This window comes from Haliaeetus leucocephalus, unplaced genomic scaffold (genome assembly GCF_000737465.1).
Source record: "Haliaeetus leucocephalus isolate CR32 unplaced genomic scaffold, Haliaeetus_leucocephalus-4.0 Scaffold2, whole genome shotgun sequence".
Lineage (NCBI taxonomy): Eukaryota > Metazoa > Chordata > Aves > Accipitriformes > Accipitridae > Haliaeetus > Haliaeetus leucocephalus.
In genome coordinates, this window is record NW_010972438.1 from 15,212,729 (window position 1) to 15,226,371 (window position 13,643).

The following is a 13,643-nucleotide window of genomic DNA, read 5'->3' on the forward strand; positions in this document are numbered from 1 at the left end:
AAATTTACTGGTCTAGCCCATTAGGTTTTTTTTTTTTTTTTTTTTTTTTTTTTTTTTTTTACTGGGCAGACCTTTCCATATCTGGATGATTAGCTCTGTAAAACACAATTTTGTTTTTCAAGAGCATTCAATTGCATAACAGAAATTCTGCCATATTTTCCAGTGTGGAGATTGAATGCCACAACAGTTGAGACTCATGAGCCCCTTCCTGTTTTATGTTTCTAGAGGTAGCTCTTCACATTAAATTGCACTGTCTGGGAGTGAAATTCTATATCAGCAGGGATATCATCATCTGGTCGCATACTCAGATCGTTTAACGAGTGAGATTTGATCTTACTAACTGTACATTCATATGTAGTGTATTAAAAGGGTGAGGATAGCTTGTCTAACAGGGTAATGATGAATTTAGAATCCTTACCAAAGATCATTTTTATCTTATGTACTTAGATGTAGCATAGAGGAGCAATGGAGACAGCTATAGCTGCCTTATTTGACAGATCTCTTATGATCATTACTGCACAGTTACTACATCAGCAACTCTTTTCTTATGGTTGGAAAGAAAACGATCTCCTATCTCTCTTTTTTTTTTTTTTAATTTAAGATAGACTTTGAACCTTGTTCTAGGAGATTTTCTACTGTTTGTAAGTTACTGAGTTCAGGCACCGAGATTTGAAAGATAATTAGCTGATCTGGTTAAATGATACATTACATACTAGGGAATTTGTATTAAAGGCCACAAAACAAGTTTGATGCTTGACTGCTCTGAGATCTGAGCATGAAAAACTATGAAGAGAATTACTGATTTCTGTCAACAACATCAATGTATCCCTAGCCAGTGTTTATGGGGAAGTTTAATTTAGAGTGCAAAATATCAATTTTCCCTTGATCTGGTTAATATAATGGGCTTCTGGAAAATTTCCAATAGGTGGAATTTGACCCTCACATGCTTCATATGGTACTGTGTTTCGCATGTGTACCTACATGCAAAATGGAGATATTAACACCACACCTCTCTTCAGGCTTGTGTTGGTGAAACTGTATGTCAGAATCAAGTTCAGGAAATGATACATTATTTATGCATCTGTATAGTATTATGTATACTTTATAACCTTGGTCATTACATACTGATTGCATCACCATGCATTCTACTGCATGTGATATAGTAATAAAACCTTGTGAAGTATGTGGTCTCACAATATGATGTATCAAAATTAAATTGCAGTGTTGAGCAGCTACTTGTAATTAACGTGGTTCAGTAAAGAGAATATATTAGAACTTTATTTTTTTCAGTATTATTTTGGAAATCTATCAGAGTGGTGTGATCACTAGGGAATAGAAGTCATTCCTAGGGTCTTTGATGTAACTGCTACACTGGACCTTTCAAGTCATGTCATGAGAATGGGTCTACTAAATGGAAGCAGTATGGCTGAATAGCCTGAATTTAGAAAGGAAAAACCTTGTCTGGTGTATAGCTCATCTGTGCTGTTCTCCTGCTATAAAGCATTTACACGCTTAGAATGGTTTATGAAAACCAGTTAACTAAGAACTGTTATTTCTGTTACTATGCCTTAAAAAACTTAATATTTTAATATTGTATACTTCAACATATTACTTTCAGTAATGTATGTGTGTATGTGTTGTGGCCCATCCTACACTTGCTGAGTTGCTGGCAAAGTGAAAAAGAGAGGATCCCAGCTGCACCAGTAGGTGCTTTGCATTCCCCAACTCTTCCTCCAGTAGCTGCAAGAACAGGAGGAAGCGCGTATCAGTTGTCTGTGCTGCTGGCATGCTGGTACAGCTAATCCTGCCTTCTCTGGCATAAGCAAAAGAGGCAATCTGCTGCTCTCATCAGTTTGCTGCCATAACTAGTTGTTGTATTTCCTGTGTCTAAAATGTTTCCTCATTTCCTTGGTTTATTTCTTCCCACGTCTTTCTTAATGTTGACTGTTGTGTTCATGCAGGGCTGGATGTATTCTCTCATTGCAGTTTGCTTCTTTAGTGAATTTGACTGTCGCTGTGTGGATCATGGAGGAGGCAAATCCACCTGAATGAAAATGGCTTGTTTGACTTTACAGATTGAGCCATAAAATACCTGGAGATGTGCGGTTGCGGGTCCAAGGTTGACTCTTGCAGCACTATCGTGTTCAAGTAAATCCCTAAGGAAACATAGTGAATGTAGAGGGATGGAGAAAAGCAGCCCAACTTGATGAACATCTGGCAGCTTTTTCCTTCCCCAGCAGAGTTGTTTTGGTCTAGCAGGTACAGGAGACAGATACCATTTCACTGCTTCAAGGGACCCTTTCCAAAATGGGCTTGATAACAAGTGTGCTTGTATGATTGCTTCTTTCATAAGATTAAGGAAGGTGGGGTGGTGGTAGTATCTGGGGCTTTTTTTCTTGTGAGGTAGAGGAATTGTTATTCTCTGTAGAAGTTTTGAAAACGAATCACGAAATTCATTATTCCAGTAAAAGCTCATGATACTACTTCTACATCTAATGGAAACATGTCCCTGCCTCACATATTAGTAGCTTGAGATTTCCCTATCATTGCAAGATTTGGGGAGCTTTTGATTGTTCTACATAAATGCCATAGTGAATCTTGTAAGTAAAGCAAAGTTTGGCATAGAGTAGTGGAAGTAACATGACTCTGATGTGCATTTATTCTGCTGATAGGAGAGATTTTGATTTAAAGTTTTTCACTGGTATGGTTTATTTGTTTTATATGTGTAAGGTAGTTACAAATATTAGGTGAGAGCATCAAGTCTTGTTCTTATATGAATCTGATAAGCAGGTGGTTGACTGGTTAAAAAGCCAAACAAACTCTAAAGCTCCAATCATTTTGGTATACAAAGGACTTTTTTTCATTAAAAAAAAATTGTTGTTTAAAAAAACCTTTCCTCCTCTGTGGAGTTGTTTAGAGAGCAAGTATCTCTTCAAATGCAAGTTTTTCCTTTCAAAAAATTTGATCAAGAGCACTGGTGGATGCAGTTACAGTTTTGATTGGCCTGTATGACTTGTTATTTCAGGGTGATTTTGATATGAGGCTTTTGTACCTGGTCACATAAAACTATTTAATGTATTTGGCATAAGATAAACGTTTGCTTGCGTAATGTTTTACCACAAATGCCTGGGGGCAGGGATGGAACACACCTGCTTTCTGCAGGTCTGAGTATGCAGCTACATTTGTGAGTGTTCTAGATTTGAACTTATTTAGGCATGTGTTTCAAACCATACATATAATGCAGTATGTAACAGGTAAATTTATTTTCTTTCCTAAGAAACCAGGAGTACAATACTTTCCCCAGGAAGCAAAATATAAATGGAACTTCTTCTAGTGATGTGAACATATACAGAATTCAAATTGGGATGTAAGAGTTGACTAAACGAATAATCTGACAGAAAAGAATACTTGATCACTCTTGACACTAAATTTTGGTTTATAGATAATATATAGAGTTAATAAAATGTAATAGTAGTGATCTAAAGAATTAAGTAAGTCAGGATCTGTGGGGAGACCCATGATGTGAGATATATGAAATAGTTTGAAAAACAACTTTCTGGGAGTACTATGCATCTGCTAATTAAAAATAAAATTAACTGGTATTTCAATAAATACTGAATTAACATCTTAGTAAACCATAGGGATCTGACCACCTTTTCTTCTTACTGTTTAGAATACCTTCTACTATGTTTAGTAGAATCACCCTATGTTTATAGGCATTTATAACACATAGTGCTTGTGTCTATAGTGTACTTGTTACATTTGTGAATGATGTATTGAGCTGTTAGGGTAAAGTATATCCTAAAATTCTCTGGCCTGATGTAATGATTGTATTTGTTGGCTAGCTGTGATAAGCTCAGCTGAGAATTGAAGAGCAATTAGACTAGTCAAATTACACTTACTCCAGCCAAGTCTCAATCCCTTTTGCAGAAGTACTGGAAAAGATGTAATAAGAAAGCTAGTATAATTGTCCATGGACCATTCAGGGAGTCATTCAGGGCAAACTGAAGCAATCAGTTGAAGTGCCATCCATTTCGCACAGCTCAAGTAGGGACTGAAGCTCTACCCATTCATCTGTCCACTTGCTTTCTGTAGGTTGGAAGAAGTTCAGAAGTCTGTAGTTTCTTTGAAGCTTCAGTACTATGTAATAGTTCCTGAGGCTTGTAGCATTGTGTATATTCATGACACTTTTCACTATCTTTTCAGATGAAAGCCCCTCAAAGCTGATTCATATCCTAACATCAGTGCTTACAGGTCAAGTTTGAGTCTCTGATGGCCCCATCTCACAGCACTCCAGGGCCACTGCTGTAACGGAGAGTGCCCTGGGGTGCCTGGGGAGGGAATTCACTTTGGTCTCCCTCAGCTATCAGCTATAATTGTGAGTGATGCTTCAGGTGTGGTTTTGGGGCGTTATTTGGATCACTGTAAAACTGGAAACATCAGGGAGCCAGACTTCAGATTAATTCTGGGGAATGAAGAATAGTTGTGAGGTTTTCTGCTTTTTCCTTCCACAAATCAAGGGCAGACCTGTGCAAATCTTGCCAGACATGATGGTCATATATTACATAAAGCATCACAGCAGGAGAGCTGTCCCTTGAACACTTTATCATGAAAATTTTTGAGGATGGTGTATCTAACATGCCTTCATTTTTCTCTCTTTTTTGTCTGTCTTAAAAAGACAAGCCTTTCTGAGAAATGCTGAGCTAAGAAATATACAGGTATCTTGTCATGAAGTTATGCATAATTCCTAAGTCTCTTTGCAGGATCTTGACAAGTTATAGAAGCGAGACATTTATTTCCTGAGATGTGTATTTTTGATTCTTGTATGGAACATGTTTGTTCCAGTAACACTGTTACCTCAATAGAATTGGGAAAGAAAACATTTGCATAACATTGAGAAGTTGGGTTTGGTTTTAATTCTGATTTTCAAACCTGCTGTAATAACAACAACAACAACAAAGTCCTTTCTTTTCTCTAGAGTAAACAGTAAGAATGTGCATGTAATAATATTCCCATATGTCTCATCACATAGCTTCAAAGGAAATTAAATGTCCAGTTTTGTCTGATTATACTTTTCATAAATGTAAAGAATCAATTTAATAAGTGAATCAAACCTTATGGAATCATATCTATACTAAGTTCAGAAACACTTCTCTGTGGAAACTTTATGTAAACTGTCCAACGCATATGTGTCAAAAGAGAGGTACAAGGATGAGCCTGAAAACAAAGTGAAAAAGTTTAATACCCTATTCTGCTCCGATCTACACAGCTTCTGTGTGTTTCTGCCTTTTCTTCTGGTTTATCTGCTGGAAAAGTTTTTGACTCTCCTAATGTTTTAAATGCTTGGTTTATTTTTCACAGTTCTCTTTTAGGTAGCTTGGATTTTCTTTGGGTAGAAATCCACATGCCAAAAAGAGATATTTCACTAAAAAAATTGTTTTTGAGTGAGACAATGTGTACTCATTGATTTCAAATATCATATACAGGGAGCTTGATCAATGCTCTAAGCCTGAAGTACTGTGAAACAGATTGTGCATACATGTACATTTTCCAGGTGTAAATATCTTGCTTTTCAAATGGAGTCCAGCATGTCAGCCTTGGTTTGTCACTGGACATAATGAGGCAAGGCAAGAATTCTAGTTTTTCAATAGTTTTGTACTGGCTGGAAATTTATTCTTAGGTAATGAATAAAACATGGTCAGGAGAAAGTCCTATCAAAGGAGATAGAAACACTGGGTAGTTAATATTACTGCTGTCTGATTCTTGCCATGTGAATATCTGTCATATCTTACTCACTAAAAATAGCTTCCAAGAGATTTCACAGCTAGTCAGCGTGAATCCTCAAACTCAGATTTGTTTCTTTATTTTTGTGTGCTTCAGCATATAATTTTCATCTCCATAATAGTTCTAGAAATAGAAAATATACTGAAGACATAGCACATTGCTGTATGTTATGTCTGTGTCTTTTAAAACAGAATAGAAGCATGGCCTAAACAAGGGGTATACGTGACATTAATTTATTATGATTTTCCTCTTAATGCAGTGTATTTCCTACTGCATTGTCTCAAAACCTTTGAAACTATAATATTAATAAAAAGAGGAAGCTAGGGAATGAGATGAAGTCTTACAAATAAAAATGAACAGAACAGTACTCAGTTCAGAGACAGAGGAAACAGTCGTGACTGTTACATAGACAGGCATTAGTGTACGTATCTGACATAAGGCAGGAGAGAATTCATTGGATAAACACACAGCTTTATATTTATTAGTGCCGAAATACATATGCAGTGAGAAACCTCAACCTTTTCAGAGGTTAAAATCATGAGTTATTGTATTAAAAGTGAATTCTAGTTTAAGCATGCATCCAAAAGTGGAACTTTACCTCTCTGGAAGGCTTTAATAATTTTGAGTGTTTAGGAGATTCTGTATGTTTCTGTCTTCAGAAGACTGGTCATTTTGTGGGATAAGATAGGGATTTTGCCATTTACACCATTCTTCTCCAATTTCCACAATGTGCATGCATGAAACGCACATTGTGGTCTGGCTCTGATAAGTAGAGTTGGTCCCTACTTCTCATTCAGTTGTGGGCAGAGGATAAGGGGAAATAGATTACCACTCTTGCTTTTCTTTTCTCGATACTATGAGCAATCAGAACACACAGATGAGATAGGATGGAGATAGAGTTTTGGAAATATGTACAGAAGCAAGAGAAAGGATAAGGTATGGCCTGCAACGCTTGTGAAGATCTTAACTCTTGCTAAGATTTCTGCTATCAGATAGAATATTTTGAAACAAAAGCTGGGTCTTTTGCAAGTCTGTGTAAGAGTCAGCTGCAACAAATCTTTCAGTCTTTGTGTAAGTTAATAAAGAACCATAAGGTTTTGGAGCCAGTTCAGTTGACAAATTCAGAAGATTAGGTAAGCTACAGCTAGAATGAAGTTCTCCCTTTAAAGCTCCCACGGACTTGTTTGTGGAAAATACAGAAAAGAAACTTATTTTTATTATGGCTGTAGAGAGTTAAAAACTTATTTTACCAGAACTTTTCTAAAATTAAAGCAGAAGCTTAATGATGCACCTGACATTTAAGATCAAAGACTGTGATGGTCTTGTGTTGTAGATATCCTATTTAATATTGTAGCCCATGCAGAAATATTTTCAAAAACAACCTTATTTCCAAAGTTTCACACTAAACTGTAATTTTTTTGACTGGATACATTTGTTCAAGCTGTTGCAAATACTTTTTAGCAAGTGAGTTAATTCCAAGTGTAAGTGAGCAATTTTTGGCTAAGTTTGTATATAGTCTATTACATTAACGAACTAACATACAAAGAAATGTACAAGTCAATATTTTATGCTAGTTTTCTGTAACACATCTACAGAATTCTCTTCAATTTATTGCTTGAAAACTAAAATCTGTTCTTATATGCTTCTGTTTTCAAACTATTGGTTCCTTGGGGACTGTAAAGTTTTGTCTTTGAGTGGTTAAGCTGAAGTTTGGTCAATTTGTAGGAAAATTAGTGTTCATGTACATATCAAATAGTTTTACCCTTATAAAGCAAGAGTTATGTACTAGCAAATGGAGAGAACCTAGCACAGTAGATTACATAATTGTGTGCATTAGTGATATGTTAATGGGTACTTCCTTTGGCATTTCTCTGTTTCTCTAATTATAGCTGGATTTTGCTGTTTCTCTAATTATAGCTGGATTTTGCCAAGATAGAGTGTATCCCATAGCTACAACCTCAAAAATGTCCAGCCTTCAGCTTATTATAAATTTCACACAGTTCAGGGAACTTTTTTCTCTTGTGAATATCTAGGAAAAAGGCAGGAATTGCATTTCCTTAAAGCAGTAATTTTCATGTAGCTGAACATGAATTTTTAATAGACACTTTTAAAAAGTAAGGTTAACAAAACTCTATTTTCTGTGACACATTGATAACCAATCTATAAAAAAAATCTTTGAGTGGAGACTCAGGCAACGGGTAATAGAAAAAATGAATAAGGCAGTGATGATGTAGTGTAATAAATTAAAAAATTATTACCAGATTAGAAGTGCATACTTACAAAAATCTGACTGATCATTTCAAACACATGTAAGACTATTGAAGACACAGCTAGTGTACTTATCTTCAGATTTCTAACCTAATATAAATATAAATTGAGATTGTAAACATGGATGGACATTTAGGAGTTTTCCTTCCTTGGCCTGTGGAAATTCTGTAAGTTGTGGATAAATTCCATATGTGTTGCTGAAATGTGTGTTGAACTTCAGCCAGTAGTTTAAGATTATGTTGAAGAAAATATTTCTAAAAGGTTTCAGATGAAGAAAAGTATTTGAGAGTCTGCAGAGGGCAGGAAGGTTGATTGGTAGGTCTGAGGATCAATACCAGAAGTGGTTTTTTTCTTTGGGGTTTTACTTTGACATTTGTTTTCATTGTGCAGTCTAATCCCCAGAAGCCAAAACTACTCTTGTTATAAAATGTCCCTATAGACAATCTGTGGAAATCTCACTTGAAGATCAGTTTCTACTAGACTCACAGTCTCTTAAATCTTTTTTCTTCTGTCATATTTGGTAGGTTGACAGAAGTGACTCAGTGTTCTGTGCTATGTTGGTCTAACCACCTATAATATATATATATATATATATATATATATAAAGTTTAGTGGGTAAAACATTATCAGTAAAACTGTTGTATGTAGTTGTCATATCCCTACTTTTCTCTAGAGTATTACATTATATGAGTATATACAAAGTAACATGAATTTTATTCTTAGAACTATCCCAATTTATTACTTTTGGATTTTTAAGCAAGTCCACAGTATTATAGAAATTGTATGTAATTTTTAATAGAACCTTTGCACTATCACAAGGACTTCTACAGCATTCCATATCAGAAAGTCTGAATACTGACTTTCTTATCTTTCTCAGTTTCTGCAGTTAAGTCAGAAACATAATGTTTTCCATTGTTTTCTATGTTAATTCACTGACTTCAGTCACCCAAGAATAAAACCTGGACATCTTGATTTGCAAACAAAGTTAGGTTTGTATATTCTAATGTAATTATTTGGAAATCTGTGCACTGCAATTATTGATGAGTATTTTATGTTTAGATTAAACAAGGTATTTCTACTATGTGCTTTAATAAGTCCTTTGTTAGTTGAAAAGGGCATATATGGCAAGGCACTGGAAGAAAAAGATCCTGTTGGAAAAAACAAAACTGCAACAATAAGAAACAGGAAAAATTTAATGTGATACACCTTTTTTTCTCCCCCTCAATATTTATGTAATAACTCACACATGTGGGTCTCCTGTTGTCTCCAGGGGGCAATCACATTCAACATGCATCAAAAGAAATAGTTCAGTTAAACCAACTCTCCCTACCCAGCAATAATTACCACAGGTTTACACTGAGATATAGTTGCAAAAGGTTAGTCAGTAGGGCATCTGCAAATCAAGTCATATGTCAACTCTACATCAATAACCTCATTATAATAGATGTTAGTATTTCAGCACATGACTGTCCAATATAGCATTCCACATATAGTTCATTTTTAACTTTTACATTGACTTATAGCTCGTCTAATATTTTACTAACTTATGTATTTAAACACTCTATATTACATAAATTATAATCAATGACAAAAGCAATGATTTAGACTGAAATTCTGCAAAGTGAAATTGCAATAAAATGTCTGACCCTATTTGTGTAGCTGTCTTCAATATAAGATGAATATAGGAGGTTTAACCCTGTAATATAAAAGCAGTCTAATGGAAATTTGTATTAGCGTAGATTTTCCAATTTAAGCATTGCTTAAAAATGTTACCTATAATTTTTTTATTTCCAGTTTTCACAAATGAAAGCTGTTTTCCTATATATAAACTAGCAAAAAAGTAATCACGTTCTAAAAATAGAACTGATTAGCTAAATTCTATGCAAACTGTATCTCAATATACTTTGTTATATTCACAGTTTATCTATGGGCTATAACTTTTTTTGTTGAAAGCTTGACAGGCTGGATGAAAATATAAAAAGGTTTTCAAAAACCTCCTTGTGGTCTGCATCAAGCTCAGACTTCTAGCTAGTTTCATAATTTGGTCTTGTTGTATTTACCTGTTTGTAACCAGTGTTAGCTGTTGCTGCCATTTGTCACTCTCCATAGATCATTTTGAATAGCATGCAAGTCTGTTACTAATACATCTGGTCAGTTACAAAAGTTCTGCTTGAGGTAAGCCTAAGTAGAATTATTTTGGTTGGTTGCTAATAAGCCAGATTTATACCACTTATCTCTTATTACAAGTGTTCTGTAGTAGGCTTATACACTGTTACTTACAGACTACCTTGTGTTATAGACTGGAAAGAGAAGGGAGGTAAAGGTGCTTCTTTACATAATCTTGTATAGAACACTCCTACTTTGGAAAGTTTTCTTAGAATTATTTATTGTAAATGCATCTTTACTTTGAGAAGCTTTCATGTGATAGATTTCATTAAAAGATTTTGGGACCAAATTTCACTGCTACACTTTGCCAATCCCTTCTTTTTTTTAAATTGGTTTTAATTGGGCAGAATTAGTCATGGTAGAATAGATAAATCAGGGAAAAAGGAGGTGATTTTCAAATCTGAAGCTGAATCATCAGATCTTGGAGTTAAAGAAAATATACTTCACTTCTAATTTAAATATTATGTGATCTGATTAAACCCAATTAGAAACAAACAAGTATTGGGCACCTACTGAAATTTGTAGTCACTTAGAGCAAAGTCATATCAGGTATTGACTTCGTAACCATGGAAGTATGAGAGTAAATTGTTAATATTTCAGGTTCCTAGCTATTTTGCAATACACGCAAGCTAAAATGGTACGCACAGGCTGCTATAAAATACTCATTTGTGACTAATGGTAAAACTTTTAAGTGTTCAGGTAAGAAACCACACATTTGTCAAAGCATGCTTTATTAATAGATCTCAAAGTATTTTACAGAATAGAGGTATAACAAATACATTGAAAGAAACTGAGGCATAAGGAATAAAGGTTACACACAAGGTGTCCAGATGGCTGATGGCACCATTAAGGAGCATAGATTTAAGTTTTAGTCTATCCAGTATTCTATTTACTGGTCTGAACTGTTAATTGATAAGATTTTGAAGTGGTGTGTTACTCATGATACCAAAAACGTTTGCTAATGAATTGATACTGATTGAGGTACTTAGTGCACGTGAATTTGATACAGTTCTTGGTCCAGTGAGTGATTGGAAGATTGGTCTTTAGCATGTGAAGGACGAGGAAGACTACATACCACGTTAACTATTTTGTAGCAGCTAGCCAGTTGTACTAGTCTTTCGCTTATCTGTGGATGGTCTATAATAGCTGCATATAAAGAAAGAGAAAAGAGTACTGCGATTTGTGGTTTAGATTTGTTTTGCAATGGATTCAGCTTTCTTTTTAACCTGGATTATCAAGATAATCAGATAATTCAACAACAAACAACACTGGAGTGCAGTACATGAAATTTTATAGAAGGCTGTTCTTTCAAGTTACAGCTAGGGTCCTTACTGCCTTAACAAGCATTTCTTTGATCCTCTAATTCTGTTTGTGTTTTTCCATTTCTCTTTTTCCTTGCGAAACAGTCTGTTCAGCTTTCTGTATCTGAAAAAGATTCCTTCCCTAGAAATACCTTGAAAAAGCCTGATAGGTTATGTATATTGTTGAAGTGCCAATGTTTTCACTAGATAAACGTATTAATACAATTGGAGATTTTTTTCTGTGACACTTTTCACAATTGTCAATAGGGAAAAATGAACTTTATTTAAAATATTAGTGTGATGTAGATGATCTATAAAAATATTAACTTTGAATCTTAAACACCAAAAATATGCACAGAATGCAGAATGTTTTCATATTGCCTTCTAAAAATATATATATTGAGTTATTCTTTGTATTTCTGTGGATATTTTAGTGACATGAGTTAGAAATGCTTTTACAAATGCATTCGTTCTTTAGTCGGGTGGAGTTTTATTAAGCAGTGTTACTTGGTATCAGCCAGTCATGTTTCTTTTCACAGTTTCATATTGGCATAATGAAAGAAGCATTTGACACCTACTCTTTAGCTGTCACATACCTTTGTCGTATTGAGAACTATCATAATTTAAGCATGTAGAAGCTATGACAAAGATAAAAGCCAGGTGTATATGATCCCCCCCTCTTTTTTTTTTTTTTAAACTTCAAAGGGACATTATAACAATGTGAACAGTGTGTCACATGAGTGCTATAGTCCCTTCGTTTTGAAGAAAGAATTTTGTGTTTTCCTGCATAAGGGGTGAATTCCTGGCTCTAGTAAAGTTAATGGGAATTTTGCCACTGCCTTGTCAGGCAAAGATTTCTTACATGAAGAGAAAAATAATTAAGAAAGCCCCTGTACAGATGAAAAATAAACTTGAAAGGTCATTGAGAAAGCAGATCTCAAGTACAAATGGAAACAGTCCATTGTCATTTATCATTTACATCTGATCTGTTGATGGGAGTTGTAATTTGTGAGAAAGTCCTTCCGCAGTCAGCTGTAAGGTTTGTCAAGATTGGCTTTCTGTCTGGGTGTTCTTTTATAAGAACATTTGGCTGCCAAGTCCTAGCAAATACCATTATTTCTCTTAATACAGACATTAGAAAAGACTGCTAGAAGGCTGCTGTCTGGTTCTTGTGCTTTCAGCATAGGCCTCGATCCTTTATGCATATGCATGATGGCTTTGTTCACCTTTTTCTTATGAATATGATAAACACTAAAATAATTGGTGCTCTCAGCAGGATTACTTGTATCTTAAACTCCTTCTCTTTTCTATCTTTTCTCTAAATGTGAAGTAAGCATACCACAAGAATACTAGAAAGCTAGCATATAAAACATCACCTGATAGCTTCTGACCTAGAAAATTTTCTGGGAATACGTTCATGGGATACCTGGATGAGGCTATCCTAAATCCATTGTGGTAGGATATGAATTACTGGCTATACTTTGCTGCCTGACATAAGCTAACTTGCGTATTGTTGGTTCTCTAAGGTGCTCTATTCCAATTTTCAGCTGCAGATTACATTCTTTCCTTACTTAATTGAAATGTGTATAAAGTACCTATTAAATTAAAACACGTATTGAATTATCTAGTAGACAGGTGAAATAATTTATCTCAAATCCTGAAAATGTTTCTTAAAAACTAAAAGGGAAAATTTCATATAATTGTTGTCCTGGATGATCTCACGAATCATGATTTCCCCATTCACTTTGCTGTGGTACTTAGAAAAGCCAGGGCATTATAAAGTACATGCGAAGGCCTTCGAAGAATATTTATTTCTGCAACTTCTCAGTGCAGAATTATCCTGCAATAGCACTCTCCTGGTCATAATAAGGGAAGCAGGGACCATACACAAACATCTGGATACTAATGCTGATCATGCTAATGAGCAAGCTGCAACTGAAGTTGGAGGGGATCGAGGAGGCAGGACCGGGGATAGGAGTGGGCACAGGGCTGAGCTGAGATGGAGGTCCAGGGCCTGTAGGCAGGGGGTGGGGGAAAGTCCTGGGTGATGCCAGTCGGGGCCGTTAAGACCTGTTGGTGCCCCCAGGGCCCTGACAGCAGTCATCCCCCCCCCCCCCCGTTCCC

The 13,643-nt window shown here is 35.4% G+C and overlaps 1 protein-coding gene across 1 annotated transcript in view; it reads left to right on the forward strand.

The window, feature by feature from the left end:
* Positions 1-13,643, forward strand: part of ERC2 (ELKS/RAB6-interacting/CAST family member 2) — a 393,279-nt gene that overhangs the window by 254,620 nt on the left and 125,016 nt on the right. The gene's annotated exons all lie outside the window — the stretch shown is intronic.